This window comes from Oncorhynchus kisutch, unplaced genomic scaffold (assembly GCF_002021735.2).
Source record: "Oncorhynchus kisutch isolate 150728-3 unplaced genomic scaffold, Okis_V2 scaffold1122, whole genome shotgun sequence".
Lineage (NCBI taxonomy): Eukaryota > Metazoa > Chordata > Actinopteri > Salmoniformes > Salmonidae > Oncorhynchus > Oncorhynchus kisutch.
The window spans coordinates 15,583-37,424 of NW_022263067.1; the positions used below are offsets into that span (position 1 = coordinate 15,583).

General features: G+C 38.4%; 58 non-coding genes across 58 annotated transcripts; all 58 read right to left on the reverse strand.

The window, feature by feature from the left end:
- Positions 1-220: 220 nt before the first annotated feature.
- trnam-cau (transfer RNA methionine (anticodon CAU)) lies at positions 221-293 on the reverse strand. The gene has a single exon. It is a non-coding gene; the product is annotated as a tRNA-Met (tRNA).
- Positions 294-574: 281 nt separating this feature from the next.
- Positions 575-647, reverse strand: trnam-cau (transfer RNA methionine (anticodon CAU)). The gene has a single exon. It is a non-coding gene; the product is annotated as a tRNA-Met (tRNA).
- A 282-nt stretch (positions 648-929) lies between these two features.
- On the reverse strand, positions 930-1,002 carry trnam-cau (transfer RNA methionine (anticodon CAU)). Its single transcript has one exon. It is a non-coding gene; the product is annotated as a tRNA-Met (tRNA).
- Positions 1,003-1,284: 282 nt separating this feature from the next.
- trnam-cau (transfer RNA methionine (anticodon CAU)) lies at positions 1,285-1,357 on the reverse strand. Its single transcript has one exon. It is a non-coding gene; the product is annotated as a tRNA-Met (tRNA).
- Positions 1,358-1,638: 281 nt separating this feature from the next.
- On the reverse strand, positions 1,639-1,711 carry trnam-cau (transfer RNA methionine (anticodon CAU)). Its single transcript has one exon. It is a non-coding gene; the product is annotated as a tRNA-Met (tRNA).
- Positions 1,712-1,992: 281 nt separating this feature from the next.
- Positions 1,993-2,065, reverse strand: trnam-cau (transfer RNA methionine (anticodon CAU)). The gene has a single exon. It is a non-coding gene; the product is annotated as a tRNA-Met (tRNA).
- Positions 2,066-2,347: 282 nt separating this feature from the next.
- trnam-cau (transfer RNA methionine (anticodon CAU)) lies at positions 2,348-2,420 on the reverse strand. Its single transcript has one exon. It is a non-coding gene; the product is annotated as a tRNA-Met (tRNA).
- A 282-nt stretch (positions 2,421-2,702) lies between these two features.
- Positions 2,703-2,775, reverse strand: trnam-cau (transfer RNA methionine (anticodon CAU)). Its single transcript has one exon. It is a non-coding gene; the product is annotated as a tRNA-Met (tRNA).
- Positions 2,776-3,055: 280 nt separating this feature from the next.
- trnam-cau (transfer RNA methionine (anticodon CAU)) lies at positions 3,056-3,128 on the reverse strand. Its single transcript has one exon. It is a non-coding gene; the product is annotated as a tRNA-Met (tRNA).
- A 281-nt stretch (positions 3,129-3,409) lies between these two features.
- On the reverse strand, positions 3,410-3,482 carry trnam-cau (transfer RNA methionine (anticodon CAU)). Its single transcript has one exon. It is a non-coding gene; the product is annotated as a tRNA-Met (tRNA).
- Positions 3,483-3,762: 280 nt separating this feature from the next.
- trnam-cau (transfer RNA methionine (anticodon CAU)) lies at positions 3,763-3,835 on the reverse strand. The gene has a single exon. It is a non-coding gene; the product is annotated as a tRNA-Met (tRNA).
- A 282-nt stretch (positions 3,836-4,117) lies between these two features.
- trnam-cau (transfer RNA methionine (anticodon CAU)) lies at positions 4,118-4,190 on the reverse strand. The gene has a single exon. It is a non-coding gene; the product is annotated as a tRNA-Met (tRNA).
- A 986-nt stretch (positions 4,191-5,176) lies between these two features.
- trnam-cau (transfer RNA methionine (anticodon CAU)) lies at positions 5,177-5,249 on the reverse strand. Its single transcript has one exon. It is a non-coding gene; the product is annotated as a tRNA-Met (tRNA).
- A 280-nt stretch (positions 5,250-5,529) lies between these two features.
- On the reverse strand, positions 5,530-5,602 carry trnam-cau (transfer RNA methionine (anticodon CAU)). The gene has a single exon. It is a non-coding gene; the product is annotated as a tRNA-Met (tRNA).
- A 281-nt stretch (positions 5,603-5,883) lies between these two features.
- Positions 5,884-5,956, reverse strand: trnam-cau (transfer RNA methionine (anticodon CAU)). The gene has a single exon. It is a non-coding gene; the product is annotated as a tRNA-Met (tRNA).
- A 282-nt stretch (positions 5,957-6,238) lies between these two features.
- On the reverse strand, positions 6,239-6,311 carry trnam-cau (transfer RNA methionine (anticodon CAU)). The gene has a single exon. It is a non-coding gene; the product is annotated as a tRNA-Met (tRNA).
- Positions 6,312-6,593: 282 nt separating this feature from the next.
- Positions 6,594-6,666, reverse strand: trnam-cau (transfer RNA methionine (anticodon CAU)). The gene has a single exon. It is a non-coding gene; the product is annotated as a tRNA-Met (tRNA).
- A 987-nt stretch (positions 6,667-7,653) lies between these two features.
- On the reverse strand, positions 7,654-7,726 carry trnam-cau (transfer RNA methionine (anticodon CAU)). Its single transcript has one exon. It is a non-coding gene; the product is annotated as a tRNA-Met (tRNA).
- Positions 7,727-8,004: 278 nt separating this feature from the next.
- Positions 8,005-8,077, reverse strand: trnam-cau (transfer RNA methionine (anticodon CAU)). Its single transcript has one exon. It is a non-coding gene; the product is annotated as a tRNA-Met (tRNA).
- Positions 8,078-8,353: 276 nt separating this feature from the next.
- trnam-cau (transfer RNA methionine (anticodon CAU)) lies at positions 8,354-8,426 on the reverse strand. Its single transcript has one exon. It is a non-coding gene; the product is annotated as a tRNA-Met (tRNA).
- A 283-nt stretch (positions 8,427-8,709) lies between these two features.
- Positions 8,710-8,782, reverse strand: trnam-cau (transfer RNA methionine (anticodon CAU)). The gene has a single exon. It is a non-coding gene; the product is annotated as a tRNA-Met (tRNA).
- Positions 8,783-9,063: 281 nt separating this feature from the next.
- trnam-cau (transfer RNA methionine (anticodon CAU)) lies at positions 9,064-9,136 on the reverse strand. Its single transcript has one exon. It is a non-coding gene; the product is annotated as a tRNA-Met (tRNA).
- A 279-nt stretch (positions 9,137-9,415) lies between these two features.
- On the reverse strand, positions 9,416-9,488 carry trnam-cau (transfer RNA methionine (anticodon CAU)). The gene has a single exon. It is a non-coding gene; the product is annotated as a tRNA-Met (tRNA).
- A 282-nt stretch (positions 9,489-9,770) lies between these two features.
- On the reverse strand, positions 9,771-9,843 carry trnam-cau (transfer RNA methionine (anticodon CAU)). Its single transcript has one exon. It is a non-coding gene; the product is annotated as a tRNA-Met (tRNA).
- A 283-nt stretch (positions 9,844-10,126) lies between these two features.
- On the reverse strand, positions 10,127-10,199 carry trnam-cau (transfer RNA methionine (anticodon CAU)). Its single transcript has one exon. It is a non-coding gene; the product is annotated as a tRNA-Met (tRNA).
- Positions 10,200-10,482: 283 nt separating this feature from the next.
- Positions 10,483-10,555, reverse strand: trnam-cau (transfer RNA methionine (anticodon CAU)). The gene has a single exon. It is a non-coding gene; the product is annotated as a tRNA-Met (tRNA).
- Positions 10,556-10,836: 281 nt separating this feature from the next.
- Positions 10,837-10,909, reverse strand: trnam-cau (transfer RNA methionine (anticodon CAU)). Its single transcript has one exon. It is a non-coding gene; the product is annotated as a tRNA-Met (tRNA).
- A 282-nt stretch (positions 10,910-11,191) lies between these two features.
- On the reverse strand, positions 11,192-11,264 carry trnam-cau (transfer RNA methionine (anticodon CAU)). The gene has a single exon. It is a non-coding gene; the product is annotated as a tRNA-Met (tRNA).
- Positions 11,265-11,545: 281 nt separating this feature from the next.
- On the reverse strand, positions 11,546-11,618 carry trnam-cau (transfer RNA methionine (anticodon CAU)). The gene has a single exon. It is a non-coding gene; the product is annotated as a tRNA-Met (tRNA).
- A 279-nt stretch (positions 11,619-11,897) lies between these two features.
- Positions 11,898-11,970, reverse strand: trnam-cau (transfer RNA methionine (anticodon CAU)). Its single transcript has one exon. It is a non-coding gene; the product is annotated as a tRNA-Met (tRNA).
- A 277-nt stretch (positions 11,971-12,247) lies between these two features.
- trnam-cau (transfer RNA methionine (anticodon CAU)) lies at positions 12,248-12,320 on the reverse strand. Its single transcript has one exon. It is a non-coding gene; the product is annotated as a tRNA-Met (tRNA).
- A 283-nt stretch (positions 12,321-12,603) lies between these two features.
- trnam-cau (transfer RNA methionine (anticodon CAU)) lies at positions 12,604-12,676 on the reverse strand. The gene has a single exon. It is a non-coding gene; the product is annotated as a tRNA-Met (tRNA).
- A 278-nt stretch (positions 12,677-12,954) lies between these two features.
- Positions 12,955-13,027, reverse strand: trnam-cau (transfer RNA methionine (anticodon CAU)). The gene has a single exon. It is a non-coding gene; the product is annotated as a tRNA-Met (tRNA).
- Positions 13,028-13,305: 278 nt separating this feature from the next.
- Positions 13,306-13,378, reverse strand: trnam-cau (transfer RNA methionine (anticodon CAU)). Its single transcript has one exon. It is a non-coding gene; the product is annotated as a tRNA-Met (tRNA).
- A 281-nt stretch (positions 13,379-13,659) lies between these two features.
- On the reverse strand, positions 13,660-13,732 carry trnam-cau (transfer RNA methionine (anticodon CAU)). The gene has a single exon. It is a non-coding gene; the product is annotated as a tRNA-Met (tRNA).
- A 282-nt stretch (positions 13,733-14,014) lies between these two features.
- Positions 14,015-14,087, reverse strand: trnam-cau (transfer RNA methionine (anticodon CAU)). Its single transcript has one exon. It is a non-coding gene; the product is annotated as a tRNA-Met (tRNA).
- A 280-nt stretch (positions 14,088-14,367) lies between these two features.
- On the reverse strand, positions 14,368-14,440 carry trnam-cau (transfer RNA methionine (anticodon CAU)). The gene has a single exon. It is a non-coding gene; the product is annotated as a tRNA-Met (tRNA).
- A 279-nt stretch (positions 14,441-14,719) lies between these two features.
- trnam-cau (transfer RNA methionine (anticodon CAU)) lies at positions 14,720-14,792 on the reverse strand. The gene has a single exon. It is a non-coding gene; the product is annotated as a tRNA-Met (tRNA).
- A 280-nt stretch (positions 14,793-15,072) lies between these two features.
- Positions 15,073-15,145, reverse strand: trnam-cau (transfer RNA methionine (anticodon CAU)). The gene has a single exon. It is a non-coding gene; the product is annotated as a tRNA-Met (tRNA).
- A 281-nt stretch (positions 15,146-15,426) lies between these two features.
- trnam-cau (transfer RNA methionine (anticodon CAU)) lies at positions 15,427-15,499 on the reverse strand. The gene has a single exon. It is a non-coding gene; the product is annotated as a tRNA-Met (tRNA).
- Positions 15,500-15,781: 282 nt separating this feature from the next.
- trnam-cau (transfer RNA methionine (anticodon CAU)) lies at positions 15,782-15,854 on the reverse strand. The gene has a single exon. It is a non-coding gene; the product is annotated as a tRNA-Met (tRNA).
- A 280-nt stretch (positions 15,855-16,134) lies between these two features.
- On the reverse strand, positions 16,135-16,207 carry trnam-cau (transfer RNA methionine (anticodon CAU)). Its single transcript has one exon. It is a non-coding gene; the product is annotated as a tRNA-Met (tRNA).
- A 269-nt stretch (positions 16,208-16,476) lies between these two features.
- Positions 16,477-16,549, reverse strand: trnam-cau (transfer RNA methionine (anticodon CAU)). The gene has a single exon. It is a non-coding gene; the product is annotated as a tRNA-Met (tRNA).
- Positions 16,550-16,833: 284 nt separating this feature from the next.
- Positions 16,834-16,906, reverse strand: trnam-cau (transfer RNA methionine (anticodon CAU)). Its single transcript has one exon. It is a non-coding gene; the product is annotated as a tRNA-Met (tRNA).
- Positions 16,907-17,187: 281 nt separating this feature from the next.
- Positions 17,188-17,260, reverse strand: trnam-cau (transfer RNA methionine (anticodon CAU)). Its single transcript has one exon. It is a non-coding gene; the product is annotated as a tRNA-Met (tRNA).
- Positions 17,261-17,541: 281 nt separating this feature from the next.
- On the reverse strand, positions 17,542-17,614 carry trnam-cau (transfer RNA methionine (anticodon CAU)). Its single transcript has one exon. It is a non-coding gene; the product is annotated as a tRNA-Met (tRNA).
- Positions 17,615-17,894: 280 nt separating this feature from the next.
- Positions 17,895-17,967, reverse strand: trnam-cau (transfer RNA methionine (anticodon CAU)). Its single transcript has one exon. It is a non-coding gene; the product is annotated as a tRNA-Met (tRNA).
- Positions 17,968-18,246: 279 nt separating this feature from the next.
- On the reverse strand, positions 18,247-18,319 carry trnam-cau (transfer RNA methionine (anticodon CAU)). The gene has a single exon. It is a non-coding gene; the product is annotated as a tRNA-Met (tRNA).
- Positions 18,320-18,599: 280 nt separating this feature from the next.
- trnam-cau (transfer RNA methionine (anticodon CAU)) lies at positions 18,600-18,672 on the reverse strand. Its single transcript has one exon. It is a non-coding gene; the product is annotated as a tRNA-Met (tRNA).
- Positions 18,673-18,952: 280 nt separating this feature from the next.
- On the reverse strand, positions 18,953-19,025 carry trnam-cau (transfer RNA methionine (anticodon CAU)). Its single transcript has one exon. It is a non-coding gene; the product is annotated as a tRNA-Met (tRNA).
- A 279-nt stretch (positions 19,026-19,304) lies between these two features.
- trnam-cau (transfer RNA methionine (anticodon CAU)) lies at positions 19,305-19,377 on the reverse strand. The gene has a single exon. It is a non-coding gene; the product is annotated as a tRNA-Met (tRNA).
- A 278-nt stretch (positions 19,378-19,655) lies between these two features.
- On the reverse strand, positions 19,656-19,728 carry trnam-cau (transfer RNA methionine (anticodon CAU)). The gene has a single exon. It is a non-coding gene; the product is annotated as a tRNA-Met (tRNA).
- Positions 19,729-20,007: 279 nt separating this feature from the next.
- trnam-cau (transfer RNA methionine (anticodon CAU)) lies at positions 20,008-20,080 on the reverse strand. Its single transcript has one exon. It is a non-coding gene; the product is annotated as a tRNA-Met (tRNA).
- Positions 20,081-20,358: 278 nt separating this feature from the next.
- Positions 20,359-20,431, reverse strand: trnam-cau (transfer RNA methionine (anticodon CAU)). The gene has a single exon. It is a non-coding gene; the product is annotated as a tRNA-Met (tRNA).
- Positions 20,432-20,710: 279 nt separating this feature from the next.
- On the reverse strand, positions 20,711-20,783 carry trnam-cau (transfer RNA methionine (anticodon CAU)). Its single transcript has one exon. It is a non-coding gene; the product is annotated as a tRNA-Met (tRNA).
- Positions 20,784-21,064: 281 nt separating this feature from the next.
- trnam-cau (transfer RNA methionine (anticodon CAU)) lies at positions 21,065-21,137 on the reverse strand. Its single transcript has one exon. It is a non-coding gene; the product is annotated as a tRNA-Met (tRNA).
- Positions 21,138-21,415: 278 nt separating this feature from the next.
- trnam-cau (transfer RNA methionine (anticodon CAU)) lies at positions 21,416-21,488 on the reverse strand. The gene has a single exon. It is a non-coding gene; the product is annotated as a tRNA-Met (tRNA).
- Positions 21,489-21,768: 280 nt separating this feature from the next.
- trnam-cau (transfer RNA methionine (anticodon CAU)) lies at positions 21,769-21,841 on the reverse strand. Its single transcript has one exon. It is a non-coding gene; the product is annotated as a tRNA-Met (tRNA).
- Between the last annotated feature and the right edge of the window lies 1 nt (position 21,842).

Here is a 21,842-nt window from a genome sequence, read left to right on the forward strand (position 1 = left end):
AGTGATGTTGAAACCACCGTGCCAAAATATATGTATGGTCTGAAATTCTACAAGCCTGTGAGACAAAAAGATTGATTTCATTCTAAAGTAATACATATCGATATGGACCTTAAGATGTGGTATCCACCTTGACAAAAGTATGTATTGTTGAAAGTCCAGAACAACAGAGAATTCATTTTCACTTCATCTTCAGCCAACACTGTCTTTTGAAAAGCTTTGCTGCCCCGTGTGAGGATCGAACTCACGACCTTCAGATTATGAGACTGACGCGCTACCTACTGCGCTAACGAGGCCCTTCTTGAAAAAATTCCAAAAAGAAAAAATATATATTGATACCGAACTTCAGATTTTGACAGTGATGTTGAAACCACCGTGCCAAAATATATGTATGGTCTGAAATTCTACAACCTGTGAGACAAAAAGATTGATTTCATTCTAAAGTAATACATATCGATATGGACCTTAAGATGTGGTATCCACCTTGACAAAAGTATGTATTGTGTGAAAGTCCAGAACAACAGAGAATTCATTTTCACTTCATCTTCAGCCAACACTGTCTTTTGAAAAGCTTTGCTGCCCCGTGTGAGGATCGAACTCACGACCTTCAGATTATGAGACTGACGCGCTACCTACTGCGCTAACGAGGCCCTTCTTGAAAAAAATTCCAAAAAGAAAAAATATATATTGATACCGAACTTCAGATTTTGACAGTGATGTTGAAACCACCGTGCCAAAATATATGTATGGTCTGAAATTCTACAACCTGTGAGACAAAAAGATTGATTTCATTCTAAAGTAAAACATATCGATATGGACCTTAAGATGTGGTATCCACCTTGACAAAAGTATGTAATGTCTGAAAGTCCAGAATGACAGTGAATTCATTTTCACTTCATCTTCAGCCAACACTGTCTTTTGAAAAGCTTTGCTGCCCCGTGTGAGGATCGAACTCACGACCTTCAGATTATGAGACTGACGCGCTACCTACTGCGCTAACGAGGCCCTTCTTGAAAAAAATTCCAAAAAGAAAAAAAATATATTGATACCGAACTTCAGATTTTGACAGTGATGTTGAAACCACCGTGCCAAAATGTATGTATGGTCTGAAATTCTACAAGCCCTGAGACAAAAAGATTGATTTCATTCTAAAGTAATACATATCGATATGGACCTTAAGATGTGGTATCCACCTTGACAAAAGTATGTATTGTGTGAAAGTCCAGAACAACAGAGAATTCATTTTCACTTCATCTTCAGCCAACACTGTCTTTTGAAAAGCTTTGCTGCCCCGTGTGAGGATCGAACTCACGACCTTCAGATTATGAGACTGACGCGCTACCTACTGCGCTAACGAGGCCCTTCTTGAAAAAAATTCCAAAAAGAAAAAATATATATTGATACCGAACTTCAGATTTTGACAGTGATGTTGAAACCACCGTGCCAAAATATATGTATGGTCTGAAATTCTACAACCTGTGAGACAAAAAGATTGATTTCATTCTAAAGTAAAACATATCGATATGGACCTTAAGATGTGGTATCCACCTTGACAAAAGTATGTAATGTCTGAAAGTCCAGAATGACAGTGAATTCATTTTCACTTCATCTTCAGCCAACACTTCTTTTGAAAAGCTTTGCTGCCCCGTGTGAGGATCGAACTCACGACCTTCAGATTATGAGACTGACGCGCTACCTACTGCGCTAACGAGGCCCTTCTTGAAAAAATTCCAAAAAGAAAAAAAATATATTGATACCGAACTTCAGATTTTGACAGTGATGTTGAAACCACCGTGCCAAAATATATGTATGGTCTGAAATTCTACAAGCCCTGAGACAAAAAGATTGATTTCATTCTAAAGTAATACATATCGATATGGACCTTAAGATGTGGTATCCACCTTGACAAAAGTATGTATTGTGTGAAAGTCCAGAACAACAGAGAATTCATTTTCACTTCATCTTCAGCCAACACTGTCTTTTGAAAAGCTTTGCTGCCCCGTGTGAGGATCGAACTCACGACCTTCAGATTATGAGACTGACGCGCTACCTACTGCGCTAACGAGGCCCTTCTTGAAAAAAATTCCAAAAAGAAAAAAAATATATTGATACCGAACTTCAGATTTTGACAGTGATGTTGAAACCACCGTGCCAAAATGTATGTATGGTCTGAAATTCTACAAGCCCTGAGACAAAAAGATTGATTTCATTCTAAAGTAATACATATCGATATGGACCTTAAGATGTGGTATCCACCTTGACAAAAGTATGTATTGTGTGAAAGTCCAGAACAACAGAGAATTCATTTTCACTTCATCTTCAGCCAACACTGTCTTTTGAAAAGCTTTGCTGCCCCGTGTGAGGATCGAACTCACGACCTTCAGATTATGAGACTGACGCGCTACCTACTGCGCTAACGAGGCCCTTCTTGAAAAAAATTCCAAAAAGAAAAAATATATATTGATACCGAACTTCAGATTTTGACAGTGATGTTGAAACCACCGTGCCAAAATATATGTATGGTCTGAAATTCTACAACCTGTGAGACAAAAAGATTGATTTCATTCTAAAGTAAAACATATCGATATGGACCTTAAGATGTGGTATCCACCTTGACAAAAGTATGTAATGTCTGAAAGTCCAGAATGACAGTGAATTCATTTTCACTTCATCTTCAGCCAACACTGTCTTTTGAAAAGCTTTGCTGCCCCGTGTGAGGATCGAACTCACGACCTTCAGATTATGAGACTGACGCGCTACCTACTGCGCTAACGAGGCCCTTCTTGAAAAAATTCCAAAAAGAAAAAAATATATTGATACCGAACTTCAGATTTTGACAGTGATGTTGAAACCACCGTGCCAAAATGTATGTATGGTCTGAAATTCTACAAGCCCTGAGACAAAAAGATTGATTTCATTCTAAAGTAATACATATCGATATGGACCTTAAGATGTGGTATCCACCTTGACAAAAGTATGTATTGTGTGAAAGTCCAGAACAACAGAGAATTCATTTTCACTTCATCTTCAGCCAACACTGTCTTTTGAAAAGCTTTGCTGCCCCGTGTGAGGATCGAACTCACGACCTTCAGATTATGAGACTGACGCGCTACCTACTGCGCTAACGAGGCCCTTCTTGAAAAAATTCCAAAAAGAAAAAATATATATTGATACCGAACTTCAGATTTTGACAGTGATGTTGAAACCACCGTGCCAAAATATATGTATGGTCTGAAATTCTACAACCTGTGAGACAAAAAGATTGATTTCATTCTAAAGTAATACATATCGATATGGACCTTAAGATGTGGTATCCACCTTGACAAAAGTATGTATTGTGTGAAAGTCCAGAACAACAGAGAATTCATTTTCACTTCATCTTCAGCCAACACTGTCTTTTGAAAAGCTTTGCTGCCCCGTGTGAGGATCGAACTCACGACCTTCAGATTATGAGACTGACGCGCTACCTACTGCGCTAACGAGGCCCTTCTTGAAAAAATTCCAAAAAGAAAAAAATATATTGATACCGAACTTCAGATTTTGACAGTGATGTTGAAACCACCGTGCCAAAATGTATGTATGGTCTGAAATTCTACAAGCCCTGAGACAAAAAGATTGATTTCATTCTAAAGTAATACATATCGATATGGACCTTAAGATGTGGTATCCACCTTGACAAAAGTATGTATTGTGTGAAAGTCCAGAACAACAGAGAATTCATTTTCACTTCATCTTCAGCCAACACTGTCTTTTGAAAAGCTTTGCTGCCCCGTGTGAGGATCGAACTCACGACCTTCAGATTATGAGACTGACGCGCTACCTACTGCGCTAACGAGGCCCTTCTTGAAAAAAATTCCAAAAAGAAAAAATATATATTGATACCGAACTTCAGATTTTGACAGTGATGTTGAAACCACCGTGCCAAAATATATGTATGGTCTGAAATTCTACAACCTGTGAGACAAAAAGATTGATTTCATTCTAAAGTAAAACATATCGATATGGACCTTAAGATGTGGTATCCACCTTGACAAAAGTATGTAATGTCTGAAAGTCCAGAATGACAGTGAATTCATTTTCACTTCATCTTCAGCCAACACTGTCTTTTGAAAAGCTTTGCTGCCCCGTGTGAGGATCGAACTCACGACCTTCAGATTATGAGACTGACGCGCTACCTACTGCGCTAACGAGGCCCTTATTGCAATAATTTCCAAAAAGAAAAAAATATATTGATACCGAACTTCAGATTTTGACAGTGATGTTGAAACCACCGTGCCAAAATATATGTATGGTCCTGAAATTCTACAACCTGTGAGACAAAAAGATTGATTTCATTCTAAAGTAATACATATCGATATGGACCTTAAGATGTGGTATCCACCTTGACAAAAGTATGTATTGTGTGAAAGTCCAGAACAACAGAGAATTCATTTTCACTTCATCTTCAGCCAACACTGTCTTTTTAAAAGCTTTACTGCCCTGTGTGAGGATCGAACTCACAACTTTCAGATTATGAGACTGACGTGCCAACTACTGCGCTAACGATGCCCTTCTTGCAAAAATGTCCAAAAAGAAGAAAAAAATATTGCTACCGAAATTCAGATTTTGACAGTGATGTTGAAACCACCGTGCCAAAATATATGTATGGTCTGAAATTCTACAATCTGTGAGACAAAAAGATTGATTTCATTCTAAAGTAATACATATCGATATGGACCTTAAGATGTGGTATCCACCTTGACAAAAGTATGTATTGTGTGAAAGTCAAAAAAACTATGAATTCATTCTCACCTTCAGCAAACACTCTTTTGGAAAGCTTTGCTAACCATTGTGAGGATCGAACTCACGACCTTCAGATTATGAGACTGACGCGCTACCTACTGCACTAACGAGGCCTTTCTTGCAAAAATGTCCAAACAGAAAAAATATATATATTGATACCGAACTTCAGATTTTGACAGTGATGTTGAAACCACCGTGCCAAAATGTATGTATGGTCTGAAATTCTACAAGCCCTGAGACAAAAAGATTGATTTCATTCTAAAGTAATACATATCGATATGGACCTTAAGATGTGGTATCCACCTTGACAAAAGTATGTATTGTGTGAAAGTCCAGAACAACAGAGAATTCATTTTCACTTCATCTTCAGCCAACACTGTCTTTTGAAAAGCTTTGCTGCCCCGTGTGAGGATCGAACTCACGACCTTCAGATTATGAGACTGACGCGCTACCTACTGCGCTAACGAGGCCCTTCTTGAAAAAAATTCCAAAAAGAAAAAAATATATTGATACCGAACTTCAGATTTTGACAGTGATGTTGAAACCACCGTGCCAAAATATATGTATGGTCTGAAATTCTACAACCTGTGAGACAAAAAGATTGATTTCATTCTAAAGTAATACATATCGATATGGACCTTAAGATGTGGTATCCACCTTGACAAAAGTATGTAATTGTCTGAAAGTCCAGAATGACAGTGAATTCATTTTCACTTCATCTTCAGCCAACACTCTTTTGAAAAGCTTTGCTGCCCCGTGTGAGGATCGAACTCACGACCTTCAGATTATGAGACTGACGCGCTACCTACTGCGCTAACGAGGCCCTTCTTGCAATAATTTCCAAAAAGAAAAAAAATATATTGATACCGAACTTCAGATTTTGACAGTGATGTTGAAACCACCGTGCAAAAATATATGTATGGTCCGAAATTCTACAACCTGTGAGACAAAAAGATTGATTTCATTCTAAAGTAATACATATCGATATGGACCTTAAGATGTGGTATCCACCTTGACAAAAGTATGTATTGTGTGAAAGTCCAGAAAAACAGTGAATTCATTTCACTTCATCTTCAGCCAACACTGTCTTTTGAAAAGCTTTGCTGCCCCGTGTGAGGATCGAACTCACGACCTTCAGATTATGAGACTGACGCGCTACCTACTGCGCTAACGAGGCCCTTCTTGCAAAAATGTCCAAACAGAAAAAATATATATTGATACCGAACTTCAGATTTTGACAGTGATGTTGAAACCACCGTGCCAAAATATATGTATGGTCTGAAATTCTACAAGCCCTGAGACAAAAAGATTGATTTCATTCTAAAGTAATACATATCGATATGGACCTTAAGATGTGGTATCCACCTTGACAAAAGTATGTATTGTGTGAAAGTCCAGAACAACAGAGAATTCATTTTCACTTCATCTTCAGCCAACACTGTCTTTTGAAAAGCTTTGCTGCCCCGTGTGAGGATCGAACTCACGACCTTCAGATTATGAGACTGACGCGCTACCTACTGCGCTAACGAGGCCCTTCTTGAAAAAAATTCCAAAAAGAAAAAATATATATTGATACCGAACTTCAGATTTTGACAGTGATGTTGAAACCACCGTGCCAAAATATATGTATGGTCTGAAATTCTACAACCTGTGAGACAAAAAGATTGATTTCATTCTAAAGTAAAACATATCGATATGGACCTTAAGATGTGGTATCCACCTTGACAAAAGTATGTAATGTCTGAAAGTCCAGAATGACAGTGAATTCATTTTCACTTCATCTTCAGCCAACACTGTCTTTTGAAAAGCTTTGCTGCCCCGTGTGAGGATCGAACTCACGACCTTCAGATTATGAGACTGACGCGCTACCTACTGCGCTAACGAGGCCCTTATTGCAATAATTTCCAAAAAGAAAAAAATATATTGATACCGAACTTCAGATTTTGACAGTGATGTTGAAACCACCGTGCCAAAATATATGTATGGTCCTGAAATTCTACAACCTGTGAGACAAAAAGATTGATTTCATTCTAAAGTAATACATATCGATATGGACCTTAAGATGTGGTATCCACCTTGACAAAAGTATGTATTGTGTGAAAGTCCAGAACAACAGAGAATTCATTTTCACTTCATCTTCAGCCAACACTGTCTTTTTAAAAGCTTTACTGCCCTGTGTGAGGATCGAACTCACAACTTTCAGATTATGAGACTGACGTGCCAACTACTGCGCTAACGATGCCCTTCTTGCAAAAATGTCCAAAAAGAAGAAAAAAAATATTGCTACCGAAATTCAGATTTTGACAGTGATGTTGAAACCACCGTGCCAAAATATATGTATGGTCTGAAATTCTACAATCTGTGAGACAAAAAGATTGATTTCATTCTAAAGTAATACATATCGATATGGACCTTAAGATGTGGTATCCACCTTGACAAAAGTATGTATTGTGTGAAAGTCAAAAAAACTATGAATTCATTCTCACCTTCAGCAAACACTCTTTTGGAAAGCTTTGCTAACCATTGTGAGGATCGAACTCACGACCTTCAGATTATGAGACTGACGCGCTACCTACTGCACTAACGAGGCCTTTCTTGCAAAAATGTCCAAACAGAAAAAATATATATATTGATACCGAACTTCAGATTTTGACAGTGATGTTGAAACCACCGTGCCAAAATGTATGTATGGTCTGAAATTCTACAAGCCCTGAGACAAAAAGATTGATTTCATTCTAAAGTAATACATATCGATATGGACCTTAAGATGTGGTATCCACCTTGACAAAAGTATGTATTGTGTGAAAGTCCAGAACAACAGAGAATTCATTTTCACTTCATCTTCAGCCAACACTGTCTTTTGAAAAGCTTTGCTGCCCCGTGTGAGGATCGAACTCACGACCTTCAGATTATGAGACTGACGCGCTACCTACTGCGCTAACGAGGCCCTTCTTGAAAAAATTCCAAAAAGAAAAAAATATATTGATACCGAACTTCAGATTTTGACAGTGATGTTGAAACCACCGTGCCAAAATATATGTATGGTCTGAAATTCTACAACCTGTGAGACAAAAAGATTGATTTCATTCTAAAGTAATACATATCGATATGGACCTTAAGATGTGGTATCCACCTTGACAAAAGTATGTATTGTGTGAAAGTCCAGAACAACAGTGAATTCATTTTCACTTCATCTTCAGCCAACACTCTTTTGAAAAGCTTTGCTGCCCCGTGTGAGGATCGAACTCACGACCTTCAGATTATGAGACTGACGCGCTACCTACTGCGCTAACGAGGCCCTTCTTGCAAAAATTTCCAAAAAGAAAAAAAATATATTGATACCGAACTTCAGATTTTGACAGTGATGTTGAAACCACCGTGCCAAAATATATGTATGGTCTGAAATTCTACAACCTGTGAGACAAAAAGATTGATTTCATTCTAAAGTAATACATATCGATATGGACCTTAAGATGTGGTATCCACCTTGACAAAAGTATGTATTGTGTGAAAGTCCAAAAAACAGTGAATTCATTTCCTCATCTTCAGCCAACACTCTTTTGGAAAGCTTTGCTGCCCCGTGTGAGGATCGAACTCACGACCTTCAGATTATGAGACTGACGCGCTACCTACTGCGCTAACGAGGCCCTTCTTGCAAAAATGTCCAAAAAGAAAAAATATATATTGATACCGAACTTCAGATTTTGACAGTGATGTTGAAACCACCGTGCCAAAATATATGTATGGTCTGAAATTCTACAAGCCCTGAGACAAAAAGATTGATTTCATTCTAAAGTAATACATATCGATATGGACCTTAAGATGTGGTATCCACCTTGACAAAAGTATGTATTGTGTGAAAGTCCAGAACAACAGATGAATTCATTTTCACTTCATCTTCAGCCAACACTGTCTTTTGAAAAGCTTTGCTGCCCCGTGTGAGGATCGAACTCACGACCTTCAGATTATGAGACTGACGCGCTACCTACTGCGCTAACGAGGCCCTTCTTGAAAAAATTCCAAAAAGAAAAAAATATATTGATACCGAACTTCAGATTTTGACAGTGATGTTGAAACCACCGTGCCAAAATATATGTATGGTCTGAAATTCTACAAGCCTGTGAGACAAAAAGATTGATTTCATTCTAAAGTAATACATATCGATATGGACCTTAAGATGTGGTATCCACCTTGACAAAAGTATGTATTGTGTGAAAGTCCAGAACAACAGTGAATTCATTTTCACTTCATCTTCAGCCAACACTGTCTTTTGAAAAGCTTTGCTGCCCCGTGTGAGGATCGAACTCACGACCTTCAGATTATGAGACTGACGCGCTACCTACTGCGCTAACGAGGCCCTTCTTGCAAAAATTCCAAAAAGAAAAAAATATATTGATACCGAACTTCAGATTTTGACAGTGATGTTGAAACCACCGTGCCAAAATATATGTATGGTCTGAAATTCTACAACCTGTGAGACAAAAAGATTGATTTCATTCTAAAGTAATACATATCGATATGGACCTTAAGATGTGGTATCCACCTTGACAAAAGTATGTATTGTGTGAAAGTCCAGAACAACAGTGAATTCATTTCACTTCATCTTCAGCCAACACTGTCTTTTGAAAAGCTTTGCTGCCCCGTGTGAGGATCGAACTCACGACCTTCAGATTATGAGACTGACGCGCTACCTACTGCGCTAACGAGGCCCTTCTTGCAAAAATTCCAAAAAGAAAAAAATATATATTGATACCGAACTTCAGATTTTGACAGTGATGTTGAAACCACCGTGCCAAAATATATGTATGGTCTGAAATTCTACAAGCCCTGAGACAAAAAGATTGATTTCATTCTAAAGTAATACATATCGATATGGACCTTAAGATGTGGTATCCACCTTGACAAAAGTATGTATTGTGTGAAAGTCCAGAACAACAGAGAATTCATTTTCACTTCATCTTCAGCCAACACTGTCTTTTGAAAAGCTTTGCTGCCCCGTGTGAGGATCGAACTCACGACCTTCAGATTATGAGACTGACGCGCTACCTACTGCGCTAACGAGGCCCTTCTTGCAAAAAATTCCAAAAAGAAAAAAAATATATTGATACCGAACTTCAGATTTTGACAGTGATGTTGAAACCACCGTGCCAAAATATATGTATGGTCTGAAATTCTACAACCTGTGAGACAAAAAGATTGATTTCATTCTAAAGTAATACATATCGATATGGACCTTAAGATGTGGTATCCACCTTGACAAAAGTATGTATTGTGTGAAAGTCCAGAACAACAGATGAATTCATTTTCACTTCATCTTCAGCCAACACTGTCTTTTGAAAAGCTTTGCTGCCCCGTGTGAGGATCGAACTCACGACCTTCAGATTATGAGACTGACGCGCTACCTACTGCGCTAACGAGGCCCTTCTTGCAAAAATTCCAAAAAGAAAAAATATATATTGATACCGAACTTCAGATTTTGACAGTGATGTTGAAACCACCGTGCCAAAATATATGTATGGTCTGAAATTCTACAAGCCCTGTGAGACAAAAAGATTGATTTCATTCTAAAGTAATACATATCGATATGGACCTTAAGATGTGGTATCCACCTTGACAAAAGTATGTATTGTGTGAAAGTCCAGAACAACAGAGAATTCATTTTCACTTCATCTTCAGCCAACACTGTCTTTTGAAAAGCTTTGCTGCCCCGTGTGAGGATCGAACTCACGACCTTCAGATTATGAGACTGACGCGCTACCTACTGCGCTAACGAGGCCCTTCTTGAAAAAATTCCAAAAAGAAAAAATATATATTGATACCGAACTTCAGATTTTGACAGTGATGTTGAAACCACCGTGCCAAAATATATGTATGGTCTGAAATTCTACAACCCTGAGACAAAAAGATTGATTTCATTCTAAAGTAATACATATCGATATGGACCTTAAGATGTGGTATCCACCTTGACAAAAGTATGTATTGTGTGAAAGTCCAGAACAACAGTAGAATTCATTTTCACTTCATCTTCAGCCAACACTGTCTTTTGAAAAGCTTTGCTGCCCCGTGTGAGGATCGAACTCACGACCTTCAGATTATGAGACTGACGCGCTACCTACTGCGCTAACGAGGCCCTTCTTGCAAAAATTCCAAAAAGAAAAAAAATATATTGATACCGAACTTCAGATTTTGACAGTGATGTTGAAACCACCGTGCCAAAATATATGTATGGTCCTGAAATTCTACAACCTGTGAGACAAAAAGATTGATTTCATTCTAAAGTAATACATATCGATATGGACCTTAAGATGTGGTATCCACCTTGACAAAAGTATGTATTGTGTGAAAGTCCAGAACAACAGTGAATTCATTTTCACTTCATCTTCAGCCAACACTGTCTTTTGAAAAGCTTTGCTGCCCCGTGTGAGGATCGAACTCACGACCTTCAGATTATGAGACTGACGCGCTACCTACTGCGCTAACGAGGCCCTTCTTGCAAAAATGTCCAAAAAGAAAAAAAATATATTGATACCGAACTTCAGATTTTGACAGTGATGTTGAAACCACCGTGCCAAAATATATGTATGGTCTGAAATTCTACAAGCCCTGAGACAAAAAGATTGATTTCATTCTAAAGTAATACATATCGATATGGACCTTAAGATGTGGTATCCACCTTGACAAAAGTATGTATTGTGTGAAAGTCCAAACAACAGTGAATTCATTTTCACTTCATCTTCAGCCAACACTGTCTTTTGAAAAGCTTTGCTGCCCCGTGTGAGGATCGAACTCACGACCTTCAGATTATGAGACTGACGCGCTACCTACTGCGCTAACGAGGCCCTTCTTGCAAAAATTCCAAAAAGAAAAAATATATATTGATACCGAACTTCAGATTTTGACAGTGATGTTGAAACCACCGTGCCAAAATATATGTATGGTCTGAAATTCTACAACCTGTGAGACAAAAAGATTGATTTCATTCTAAAGTAATACATATCGATATGGACCTTAAGATGTGGTATCCACCTTGACAAAAGTATGTATTGTGTGAAAGTCCAGAATGACAGTGAATTCATTTTCACTTCATCTTCAGCCAACACTCTTTTGAAAAGCTTTGCTGCCCCGTGTGAGGATCGAACTCACGACCTTCAGATTATGAGACTGACGCGCTACCTACTGCGCTAACGAGGCCCTTCTTGCAAAAATTTCCAAAAAGAAAAAAAATATATTGATACCGAACTTCAGATTTTGACAGTGATGTTGAAACCACCGTGCCAAAATATATGTATGGTCTGAAATTCTACAACCTGTGAGACAAAAAGATTGATTTCATTCTAAAGTAATACATATCGATATGGACCTTAAGATGTGGTATCCACCTTGACAAAAGTATGTATTGTGTGAAAGTCCAAAAAACAGTGAATTCATTTCACTTCATCTTCAGCCAACACTCTTTTGAAAGCTTTGCTGCCCCGTGTGAGGATCGAACTCACGACCTTCAGATTATGAGACTGACGCGCTACCTACTGCGCTAACGAGGCCCTTCTTGCAAAAATGTCCAAACAGAAAAAAATATATATTGATACCGAACTTCAGATTTTGACAGTGATGTTGAAACCACCGTGCCAAAATATATGTATGGTCTGAAATTCTACAAGCCCTGAGACAAAAAGATTGATTTCATTCTAAAGTAATACATATCGATATGGACCTTAAGATGTGGTATCCACCTTGACAAAAGTATGTATTGTGTGAAAGTCCAGAACAACAGTGAATTCATTTTCACTTCATCTTCAGCCAACACTGTCTTTTGAAAAGCTTTGCTGCCCCGTGTGAGGATCGAACTCACGACCTTCAGATTATGAGACTGACGCGCTACCTACTGCGCTAACGAGGCCCTTCTTGCAAAAATTCCAAAAAGAAAAAAATATATTGATACCGAACTTCAGATTTTGACAGTGATGTTGAAACCACCGTGCCAAAATATATGTATGGTCTGAAATTCTACAACCTGTGAGACAAAAAGATTGATTTCATTCTAAAGTAATACATATCGATATGGACCTTAAGATGTGGTATCCACCTTGACAAAAGTATGTATTGTGTGAAAGTCCAGAAAGACAGTGAATTCATTTTCACTTCATCTTCAGCCAACACTCTTTTGAAAAGCTTTGCTGCCCCGTGTGAGGATCGAACTCACGACCTTCAGATTATGAGACTGACGCGCTACCTACTGCGCTAACGAGGCCCTTCTTGCAAAAATGTCCAAAAAGAAAAAAAATATATTGATACCGAACTTCAGATTTTGACAGTGATGTTGAAACCACCGTGCCAAAATATATGTATGGTCTGAAATTCTACAACCCTGAGACAAAAAGATTGATTTCATTCTAAAGTAATACATATCGATATGGACCTTAAGATGTGGTATCCACCTTGACAAAAGTATGTATTGTGTGAAAGTCCAAAACAACAGTGAATTCATTTCACTTCATCTTCAGCCAACACTCTTTTGAAAAGCTTTGCTGCCCCGTGTGAGGATCGAACTCACGACCTTCAGATTATGAGACTGACGCGCTACCTACTGCGCTAACGAGGCCCTTCTTGCAAAAATGTCCAAAAAGAAAAAATATATATTGATACCGAACTTCAGATTTTGACAGTGATGTTGAAACCACCGTGCCAAAATATATGTATGGTCTGAAATTCTACAAGCCCTGAGACAAAAAGATTGATTTCATTCTAAAGTAATACATATCGATATGGACCTTAAGATGTGGTATCCACCTTGACAAAAGTATGTATTGTGTGAAAGTCCAAAACAACAGTGAATTCATTTTCACTTCATCTTCAGCCAACACTTCTTTTGAAAAGCTTTGCTGCCCCGTGTGAGGATCGAACTCACGACCTTCAGATTATGAGACTGACGCGCTACCTACTGCGCTAACGAGGCCCTTCTTGCAAAAATGTCCAAAAAGAAAAAAAATATATTGATACCGAACTTCAGATTTTGACAGTGATGTTGAAACCACCGTGCCAAAATATATGTATGGTCTGAAATTCTACAAGCCCTGAGACAAAAAGATTGATTTCATTCTAAAGTAATACATATCGATATGGACCTTAAGATGTGGTATCCACCTTGACAAAAGTATGTATTGTGTGAAAGTCCAAAACAACAGTGAATTCATTTTCACTTCATCTTCAGCCAACACTGTCTTTTGAAAAGCTTTGCTGCCCCGTGTGAGGATCGAACTCACGACCTTCAGATTATGAGACTGACGCGCTACCTACTGCGCTAACGAGGCCCTTCTTGCAAAAATTTCCAAAAAGAAAAAATATATATTGATACCGAACTTCAGATTTTGACAGTGATGTTGAAACCACCGTGCCAAAATATATGTATGGTCTGAAATTCTACAACCTGTGAGACAAAAAGATTGATTTCATTCTAAAGTAATACATATCGATATGGACCTTAAGATGTGGTATCCACCTTGACAAAAGTATGTATTGTGTGAAAGTCCAAAATGACAGTGAATTCATTTTCACTTCATCTTCAGCCAACACTCTTTTGAAAAGCTTTGCTGCCCCGTGTGAGGATCGAACTCACGACCTTCAGATTATGAGACTGACGCGCTACCTACTGCGCTAACGAGGCCCTTCTTGCAAAAATGTCCAAAAAGAAAAAAAATATATTGATACCGAAATTCAGATTTTGACAGTGATGTTGAAACCACCGTGCCAAAATATATGTATGGTCTGAAATTCTACAAGCCCTGAGACAAAAAGATTGATTTCATTCTAAAGTAATACATATCGATATGGACCTTAAGATGTGGTATCCACCTTGACAAAAGTATGTATTGTGTGAAAGTCCAAAACAACAGTGAATTCATTTCACTTCATCTTCAGCCAACACTCTTTTGAAAAGCTTTGCTGCCCCGTGTGAGGATCGAACTCACGACCTTCAGATTATGAGACTGACGCGCTACCTACTGCGCTAACGAGGCCCTTCTTGCAAAAATGTCCAAAAAGAAAAAAAATATATTGATACCGAACTTCAGATTTTGACAGTGATGTTGAAACCACCGTGCCAAAATATATGTATGGTCTGAAATTCTACAAGCCCTGAGACAAAAAGATTGATTTCATTCTAAAGTAATACATATCGATATGGACCTTAAGATGTGGTATCCACCTTGACAAAAGTATGTATTGTGTGAAAGTCCAAAACAACAGTGAATTCATTTTCACTTCATCTTCAGCCAACACTCTTTTGAAAAGCTTTGCTGCCCCGTGTGAGGATCGAACTCACGACCTTCAGATTATGAGACTGACGCGCTACCTACTGCGCTAACGAGGCCCTTCTTGCAAAAATGTCCAAAAAGAAGAAAAAATATATTGATACCGAACTTCAGATTTTGACAGTGATGTTGAAACCACCGTGCCAAAATATATGTATGGTCTGAAATTCTACAAGCCCTGAGACAAAAAGATTGATTTCATTCTAAAGTAATACATATCGATATGGACCTTAAGATGTGGTATCCACCTTGACAAAAGTATGTATTGTGTGAAAGTCCAAAACAACAGTGAATTCATTTTCACTTCATCTTCAGCCAACACTCTTTTGAAAAGCTTTGCTGCCCCGTGTGAGGATCGAACTCACGACCTTCAGATTATGAGACTGACGCGCTACCTACTGCGCTAACGAGGCCCTTCTTGCAAAAATGTCCAAAAAGAAAAAATATATATTGATACCGAACTTCAGATTTTGACAGTGATGTTGAAACCACCGTGCCAAAATATATGTATGGTCTGAAATTCTACAAGCCCTGAGACAAAAAGATTGATTTCATTCTAAAGTAATACATATCGATATGGACCTTAAGATGTGGTATCCACCTTGACAAAAGTATGTATTGTGTGAAAGTCCAAAACAACAGTGAATTCATTTTCACTTCATCTTCAGCCAACACTGTCTTTTGAAAAGCTTTGCTGCCCCGTGTGAGGATCGAACTCACGACCTTCAGATTATGAGACTGACGCGCTACCTACTGCGCTAACGAGGCCCTTCTTGCAAACATTTTCAAAAAGAAAAAAAATATATTGATACCGAACTTCAGATTTTGACAGTGATGTTGAAACCACCGTGCCAAAATATATGTATGGTCTGAAATTCTACAACCTGTGAGACAAAAAGATTGATTTCATTCTAAAGTAATACATATCGATATGGACCTTAAGATGTGGTATCCACCTTGACAAAAGTATGTATTGTGTGAAAGTCCAAAACGACAGTGAATTCATTTTCACTTCATCTTCAGCCAACACTCTTTTGAAAAGCTTTGCTGCCCCGTGTGAGGATCGAACTCACGACCTTCAGATTATGAGACTGACGCGCTACCTACTGCGCTAACGAGGCCCTTCTTGCAAAAATGTCCAAAAAGAAGAAAAAAATATTGATACCGAAATTAAGATTTTGACAGTGATGTTGAAACCACCGTGCCAAAATATATGTATGGTCTGAAATTCTACAAGCCCTGAGACAAAAAGATTGATTTCATTCTAAAGTAATACATATCGATATGGACCTTAAGATGTGGTATCCACCTTGACAAAAGTATGTATTGTGTGAAAGTCCAAAACAAAAGTGAATTCATTTTCAGCCAACACTCTTTTGAAAAGCTTTGCTGCCCCGTGTGAGGATCGAACTCACGACCTTCAGATTATGAGACTGACGCGCTACCTACTGCGCTAACGAGGCCCTTCTTGCAAAAATGTCCAAACAGAAAAAATATATATGTTGATACCGAACTTCAGATTTTGACAGTGATGTTGAAACCACCGTGCCAAAATATATGTATGGTCTGAAATTCTACAAGCCCTGAGACAAAAATATTGATTTCATTCTAAAGTAATACATATCGATATGGACCTTAAGATGTGGTATCCACCTTGACAAAAGTATGTATTGTGTGAAAGTCCAAAACAACAGTGAATTCATTTTCACTTCATCTTCAGCCAACACTGTCTTTTGAAAAGCTTTGCTGCCCCGTGTGAGGATCGAACTCACGACCTTCAGATTATGAGACTGACGCGCTACCTACTGCGCTAACGAGGCCCTTCTTGCAAAAATTTCCAAAAAGAAAAAAAATATATTGATACCGAACTTCAGATTTTGACAGTGATGTTGAAACCACCGTGCCAAAATATATGTATGGTCTGAAATTCTACAACCCTGTGAGACAAAAAGATTGATTTCATTCTAAAGTAATACATATCGATATGGACCTTAAGATGTGGTATCCACCTTGACAAAAGTATGTATTGTGTGAAAGTCCAAAACAACAGTGAATTCATTTTCACTTCATCTTCAGCCAACACTCTTTTGAAAAGCTTTGCTGCCCCGTGTGAGGATCGAACTCACGACCTTCAGATTATGAGACTGACGCGCTACCTACTGCGCTAACGAGGCCCTTCTTGCAAAAATGTCCAAAAAGAAGAAAAAAAATATTGATACCGAAATTCAGATTTTGACAGTGATGTTGAAACCACCGTGCCAAAATATATGTATGGTCTGAAATTCTACAAGCCCTGAGACAAAAAGATTGATTTCATTCTAAAGTAATACATATCGATATGGACCTTAAGATGTGGTATCCACCTTGACAAAAGTATGTATTGTGTGAAAGTCCAAAACAACAGTGAATTCATTTTCACTTCATCTTCAGCCAACACTCTTTTGAAAAGCTTTGCTGCCCCGTGTGAGGATCGAACTCACGACCTTCAGATTATGAGACTGACGCGCTACCTACTGCGCTAACGAGGCCCTTCTTGCAAAAATGTCCAAAAAGAAAAAAAATATATTGATACCGAACTTCAGATTTTGACAGTGATGTTGAAACCACCGTGCCAAAATATATGTATGGTCTGAAATTCTACAAGCCCTGAGACAAAAAGATTGATTTCATTCTAAAGTAATACATATCGATATGGACCTTAAGATGTGGTATCCACCTTGACAAAAGTATGTATTGTGTGAAAGTCCAAAACGACAGTGAATTCATTTTCACTTCATCTTCAGCCAACACTCTTTTGAAAAGCTTTGCTGCCCCGTGTGAGGATCGAACTCACGACCTTCAGATTATGAGACTGACGCGCTACCTACTGCGCTAACGAGGCCCTTCTTGCAAACATTTCCAAAAAGAAAAAAATATATTGATACCGAACTTCAGATTTTGACAGTGATGTTGAAACCACCGTGCCAAAATATATGTATGGTCTGAAATTCTACAACCTGTGAGACAAAAAGATTGATTTCATTCTAAAGTAATACATATCGATATGGACCTTAAGATGTGGTATCCACCTTGACAAAAGTATGTATTGTGTGAAAGTCCAAAACGACAGTGAATTCATTTTCACTTCATCTTCAGCCAACACTCTTTTGAAAAGCTTTGCTGCCCCGTGTGAGGATCGAACTCACGACCTTCAGATTATGAGACTGACGCGCTACCTACTGCGCTAACGAGGCCCTTCTTGCAAAAATGTCCAAAAAGAAGAAAAAAATATTGATACCGAAATTCAGATTTTGACAGTGATGTTGAAACCACCGTGCCAAAATATATGTATGGTCTGAAATTCTACAAGCCCTGAGACAAAAAGATTGATTTCATTCTAAAGTAATACATATCGATATGGACCTTAAGATGTGGTATCCACCTTGACAAAAGTATGTATTGTGTGAAAGTCCAAAACAACAGTGAATTCATTTTCACTTCATCTTCAGCCAACACTCTTTTGAAAAGCTTTGCTGCCCCGTGTGAGGATCGAACTCACGACCTTCAGATTATGAGACTGACGCGCTACCTACTGCGCTAACGAGGCCCTTCTTGCAAAAATGTCCAAAAAGAAAAAAAATATATTGATACCGAACTTCAGATTTTGACAGTGATGTTGAAACCACCGTGCCAAAATATATGTATGGTCTGAAATTCTACAACCCTGGAGACAAAAAGATTGATTTCATTCTAAAGTAATACATATCGATATGGACCTTAAGATGTGGTATCCACCTTGACAAAAGTATGTATTGTGTGAAAGTCCAAAACAACAGTGAATTCATTTTCACTTCATCTTCAGCCAACACTCTTTTGAAAAGCTTTGCTGCCCCGTGTGAGGATCGAACTCACGACCTTCAGATTATGAGACTGACGCGCTACCTACTGCGCTAACGAGGCCCTTCTTGCAAAAATGTCCAAAAAGAAAAAAAATATATTGATACCGAACTTCAGATTTTGACAGTGATGTTGAAACCACCGTGCCAAAATATATGTATGGTCTGAAATTCTACAACCCTGAGACAAAAAGATTGATTTCATTCTAAAGTAATACATATCGATATGGACCTTAAGATGTGGTATCCACCTTGACAAAAGTATGTATTGTGTGAAAGTCCAAAACAACAGTGAATTCATTTTCACTTCATCTTCAGCCAACACTCTTTTGAAAAGCTTTGCTGCCCCGTGTGAGGATCGAACTCACGACCTTCAGATTATGAGACTGACGCGCTACCTACTGCGCTAACGAGGCCCTTCTTGCAAAAATGTCCAAAAAGAAAAAAAAATATTGATACCGAACTTCAGATTTTGACAGTGATGTTGAAACCACCGTGCCAAAATATATGTATGGTCTGAAATTCTACAAGCCCTGAGACAAAAAGATTGATTTCATTCTAAAGTAATACATATCGATATGGACCTTAAGATGTGGTATCCACCTTGACAAAAGTATGTATTGTGTGAAAGTCCAAAACAACAGTGAATTCATTTCACTTCATCTTCAGCCAACACTCTTTTGAAAAGCTTTGCTGCCCCGTGTGAGGATCGAACTCACGACCTTCAGATTATGAGACTGACGCGCTACCTACTGCGCTAACGAGGCCCTTCTTGCAAAAATGTCCAAAAAGAAAAAAATATATTGATACCGAACTTCAGATTTTGACAGTGATGTTGAAACCACCGTGCCAAAATATATGTATGGTCTGAAATTCTACAAGCCCTGAGACAAAAAGATTGATTTCATTCTAAAGTAATACATATCGATATGGACCTTAAGATGTGGTATCCACCTTGACAAAAGTATGTATTGTGTGAAAGTCCAAAACAACAGTGAATTCATTTTCACTTCATCTTCAGCCAACACTCTTTTGAAAAGCTTTGCTGCCCCGTGTGAGGATCGAACTCACGACCTTCAGATTATGAGACTGACGCGCTACCTACTGCGCTAACGAGGCCCTTCTTGCAAAAATGTCCAAAAAGAAAAAAAAATATTGATACCGAACTTCAGATTTTGACAGTGATGTTGAAACCACCGTGCCAAAATATATGTATGGTCTGAAATTCTACAACCCTGAGACAAAAAGATTGATTTCATTCTAAAGTAATACATATCGATATGGACCTTAAGATGTGGTATCCACCTTGACAAAAGTATGTATTGTGTGAAAGTCCAAAACGACAGTGAATTCATTTTCACTTCATCTTCAGCCAACACTCTTTTGAAAAGCTTTGCTGCCCCGTGTGAGGATCGAACTCACGACCTTCAGATTATGAGACTGACGCGCTACCTACTGCGCTAACGAGGCCCTTCTTGCAAAAATGTCCAAAAAGAAAAAAAATATATTGATACCGAACTTCAGATTTTGACAGTGATGTTGAAACCACCGTGCCAAAATATATGTATGGTCTGAAATTCTACAACCCTGAGACAAAAAGATTGATTTCATTCTAAAGTAATACATATCGATATGGACCTTAAGATGTGGTATCCACCTTGACAAAAGTATGTATTGTGTGAAAGTCCAAAACAACAGTGAATTCATTTTCACTTCATCTTCAGCCAACACTCTTTTGAAAAGCTTTGCTGCCCCGTGTGAGGATCGAACTCACGACCTTCAGATTATGAGACTGACGCGCTACCTACTGCGCTAACGAGGCCCTTCTTGCAAAAATGTCCAAAAAGAAAAAATATATATTGATACCGAACTTCAGATTTTGACAGTGATGTTGAAACCACCGTGCCAAAATATATGTATGGTCTGAAATTCTACAACCCTGTGAGACAAAAAGATTGATTTCATTCTAAAGTAATACATATCGATATGGACCTTAAGATGTGGTATCCACCTTGACAAAAGTATGTATTGTGTGAAAGTCCAAAACGACAGTGAATTCATTTTCACTTCATCTTCAGCCAACACTCTTTTGAAAAGCTTTGCTGCCCCGTGTGAGGATCGAACTCACGACCTTCAGATTATGAGACTGACGCGCTACCTACTGCGCTAACGAGGCCCTTCTTGCAAAAATGTCCAAAAAGAAAAAAAATATATTGATACCGAACTTCAGATTTTGACAGTGATGTTGAAACCACCGTGCCAAAATATATGTATGGTCTGAAATTCTACAACCCTGAGACAAAAAGATTGATTTCATTCTAAAGTAATACATATCGATATGGACCTTAAGATGTGGTATCCACCTTGACAAAAGTATGTATTGTGTGAAAGTCCAAAAGACAGTGAATTCATTTTCACTTCATCTTCAGCCAACACTCTTTTGAAAAGCTTTGCTGCCCCGTGTGAGGATCGAACTCACGACCTTCAGATTATGAGACTGACGCGCTACCTACTGCGCTAACGAGGCCCTTCTTGCAAAAATTTCCAAAAAGAAAAAAAATATATTGATACCGAACTTCAGATTTTGACAGTGATGTTGAAACCACCGTGCCAAAATATATGTATGGTCTGAAATTCTACAACCTGTGAGACAAAAAGATTGATTTCATTCTAAAGTAATACATATCGATATGGACCTTAAGATGTGGTATCCACCTTGACAAAAGTATGTATTGTGTGAAAGTCCAAAACGACAGTGAATTCATTTTCACTTCATCTTCAGCCAACACTCTTTTGAAAAGCTTTGCTGCCCCGTGTGAGGATCGAACTCACGACCTTCAGATTATGAGACTGACGCGCTACCTACTGCGCTAACGAGGCC